This window comes from Gavialis gangeticus, unplaced genomic scaffold (genome assembly GCF_001723915.1).
Source record: "Gavialis gangeticus isolate Ggan-Ray unplaced genomic scaffold, GavGan_comp1, whole genome shotgun sequence".
Classification (NCBI taxonomy): Eukaryota; Metazoa; Chordata; order Crocodylia; family Gavialidae; genus Gavialis; species Gavialis gangeticus.
The window spans coordinates 46688112-46692487 of record NW_017729024.1 but is presented as its reverse complement, the minus strand read 5'-3'; positions in this window follow the sequence as shown (position 1 = coordinate 46692487).

Here is a 4376-nt window from a genome sequence, read left to right as displayed (position 1 = left end):
CCTGCCTGCCCTCTGCCCCAACACCCATTTCTGCCCCAACACCATTCTTGATGGGCAAGTTGCTAGTAGCAGAATATATCAAGACACTGCTTGTATACTGTACATTTTATTTCTTCAGAGAATGAAGAGAGGATTCAGAGATCTTCCACAGTCTTTTACATCTCAAATATGGTACATCATTTTTCTTAAGGACTGCAGCCTTCATGCTATGGTCAATCACTCACTACAAGAAATTGAATCAGTTCTTCAAGGTTTTCAGACAACTCCGTGAACTAAGCAGGAACATAAGTCTTGAACAGGGATGGCAGTATCTTTTGTTCACCCATCTTATTAGTAAGTGGTGTTATTGACAGTATTATAGTCGTGCCCAGGGACTTGCACCAAGATTCATTGGCCCCTTTGTGCTAGACATGTATAAACACAGAAAACATGACAGTCCTTGCCCTGAAAGCTTGTACACTAAATAGACAGGAGAAGCAGAGGTCTGTGGGGAAAGAGTGAGGGTTGCTAACTATAGGCCAAACCTTCCTCACTTTGCAAAATTCACCTCCTTGATATCAAAGGAAATTTTGTGTGAAGTATGACCCCAGAGGGTGGTTTAAGAGCTACAGGAATTCCTTTGTATTCTAGAACTTCGTTAAGGTTGAATAAGCATCTCCATTATAATCCCATTTTCTTAGTCACACACCTATTTTCCCCTATTAAACTTACATTTTCCAGCCCTATCCATAGGTTAGTTTATTTGTAAATCTTGAACAAAAAATGATTTTGTGATTTAAGAGAATATAGAAATGTAAGGATAAACATTTAGGCCATGTCCAGACGATTGCGGCCATGCAGTACTTGGTGCTGCAGATGTGTCTGTGGCGTCACATACCACACATCCATCTGTTCTCTGCACTGCAAAGGAGCAGCACAGGGGAGGGGTTTGACCCTTGGATATCCAGGGGTCAAAAAAACCTGCACAAAAAAAAGTGGAGTGGTGCACGCAAGGGCAGAACGTGTCTCTCTAAACTGGAGACTAGCTGGCTGGAGCCATGCTCCAGCTGCTGGCCAAGCTCTGAGCAGCAGGATCACTGCTGCTGCTGCAGCCGCAGGAGGCCCCAGGACCCCAGGTAACACTGTTGGGGCCAACCCAGTGCTTGTCCAAGCCTCTCCTACTCCACTTGGGGTAACCTGCTGCATCCCAGAGGGTACGTAGCACAGGCGTTCCCCAGGGACAACTAGCAGTGGCACAAGGTGTCTTGCTGCTAGTTGTCCCAAGGGAACCAAACATCCATGCTCATGTGTATGCAGCCTTAGTGTACATAAATTGGTTTTGAATGTCAGTAGAACTAAAATGATTGTTTAGACAGTTTAAATTTATGGAGCTGTTCTATGGAGCTTTTAGAGTTTGAAAAATCACTGTCCATCCATGGTTTTTGGGTGTCATTGAATAGACCCTGCTGCAGCACTGTAGACCTGTGTTTAAGCATACGAATAGAATCGTAACCCTACCTTCCATCCATGAGGGTGGAAGCAAGGTGCAATAGGGTATGTTGTGGGGGCATGTGTATATGTGGGTGCCTTGCTCCCACCCTCATGTACAGAAGGGCTGGGTGGGGTGCAATTAGTTGGTGGGTGCCACAGACTGGATGAAAGTGCCTGGCAGGTTGGATCCAGCCTATAGGCTGTATTTTTCCCACCCTTAGATAATGGCATAATGGCATCCATTCATTAGTGAGTGATGGTAGATTGTTTTGATACTATGGATTCCTATTTAAAATCTCTGGGTTTGTCTTTTGAATCATGTTTGCACACCTAATGGCAATTGCACACCTAGTGGCAATATTGCAAACCTACAACACCTTCACAAGGATCTCACCCCACTAGAGAATCACTCCTTTAATCAAATGGAGCTGCTAGCAGAGATGATATTTTCAGTATTTGGCATAGTGATATGTGTACCACAAAGCTTATTGGCTAAGTTGCAGGTTGGGCTAGGTCAGTGGTATCAAACTCACTAGGGGTACTGGACTGGATCCAGACAGAGGGGCTCTTTGCAGGCTAGATGGACCCCACAGGCCCCCACAGTGTAGGCCCCCACAGTGATGGCAACCATGGCAGCACCATGTCTGCTGGGGGTGGGTCCAGATGCTACAAGGGATGTGCTGATGGCAGATCTGGAGATGGCAAGTCCAGAGGTGACAAGGAGTTTCACAAGACAAGATGCAACATGTCTTCAGAGGCAGTCACAGCAATGAGCGATGGCCATAGTCAGCAGAGCCATAGGGCCCCAAATTCTGTGGCAAGCTATAACCCCTAACTTCTGATAGTCCAGCAGACAGCTAAAGTGAATCTGTAGGCTGTATGTTTGATGCCCCAAGTTTAGGTTAACAGTCACTGCACAGTGAAAATGAAAAAAGTGTCTATCTAACAGAAAATATTTTTGGTGGGTAGATTTGGACCAAGGTGTGGAAGAAGAAAGTAATCTATCTAAACTCTGTAACTGTCACCAAAACCATCCACAGAACATTTTTGCAAATCAACAGAACTGTTCTATCAAGCTTTGGAAAAGGCAACACACAAATACTGTGGATAGTAATAAGCAAATATAGTTATCCATTAGTGATAATTTTTCCTCATGTCCAGAGTAGCATATGACAAATACTTCTGCTACTATGATTAATAAGACATTGCAAGTGACTTTTCTACATATAAAATTACCTCAAATATCACTAGAAATCATCTCTTTGAATCTTTTTGGATGAATTTCATTTTTTCAACACCAAGAATATATATTAGATCTGGTGCTAATTACTAAGAGCTGCTTGAATTTTCACTGTGCTAATGATAGGGTTTACAAAACACAACAGTACAACTGCATTAGGTTTCTAAGATAACAGTTTTATGAAACTAGGAATATCATTGTTTGTGGAACAATGTGAAAAAGGATTAATATGCCTAGTATAGGAAAAATGAGAGTATCCTTAAAGATACCATATTTTAGAGATAACACACCGAAAATAAATATATAAGTAGCAAAAAGTCTATGACATCACACAGGATTCAGCATAGATATATAAGGTTATAAAAGAAATGGGCAATGCAAATGGTGAAATGTGATGTAGCTCAACAAAACTATAAACAGTTAAAAATGTTTGAGTAACAAAGGAAAAAATGAATTGGTGTTGTCTAACATAGCTAAATAAAAAAAAAGGATTGGTTTAAATTTGTTAGAGAAATAGGAAATATTAGAGGAAAGTTGATCCATTAATGAATAATATTGAACCTCACAATGGAGGAATGATTCAAGAATGCTAATATAAATTTATGGATTACAAAAGCTAAGTGGCTGATATAATGGAGGAAGGAAATCAGATTAAATGTAATTAAATTAACAATATAAAATAGCTCATCTAGAGAAGAATGATCAAATAGAGGAATTCTAGCTTGGCAGCCATTCAACAGATCAAAAGTTGTGTCAAATGGCTGAACAAGAAACAAATACCTACCAGGAAATAAGTGCAACAAAGTCTATTTTAATACAACAAAATGTTGCCTAACTAATCAGCCATCTTGAAAACTATAACCTCTCCATCATGCTCTCAATCATATCATAACTCAGGAGTGACCAGTAGATGGTACTATTATTTCAAACTGTAATTTGAAATAAGTAATAAGACACGACCGAAGAGTTACAGTGGGTAACAAACAAAATGCATCCATGTGTCATTCTTGCAAAAAAAGAATAACAAAAGGGCAAATGCCATACAGAATCATAGCGGGTATCCCGTGAAACAAGGGAGACAGTTATCCTAGTCTTTTCAGCTCTTATAGACTCATAGGGCTTGTCCAGACAAGCATGCATGTGCCTCTTGCCCCACCTCAAATCCCTGCACAAGCAGCCCAGGGGTGGCAGAACCCAGCTGGGCTATACACGGTCCCTGTGCACCGGGCCAGGCCGGGCAGCACGAGCAGCCCTAGGACCGGCAGGACCCGGCTGGGCTGTGCGCGGCCCCTGCGTGCCGGGTCCTGCTGCTATAGGAATGGCCGAGCTGGGTGGCAGGACCCAGCTGTCCCTGGCCCGTGGTCCCCACCTGCTGCGTCAGATCTTGCTGCCATGGGCCTGGCCCAGCTGGGTGGCAGAGGAGCTCCAGGACCTGGCTGGGCCTGGCACGTGATCCCCATATGCTGTGCTGGGTCCTGCCACCACAAGACTGGCCCAGCTGGGCAGCAGGACCCAGCTGGACTTGGCCCACAGTCCCCCTGCTGCTGCTGTGAAAGGTCAGTTATGCGCCCTGGGTTGGGGGGACTGTGGCCCTCCAGGGTGCCTGGGGCCCTGTGGGGGATAGGGGCTGTGGCCCTCCAGGGGGGAGCTGGGGCCCTGTGGGGGG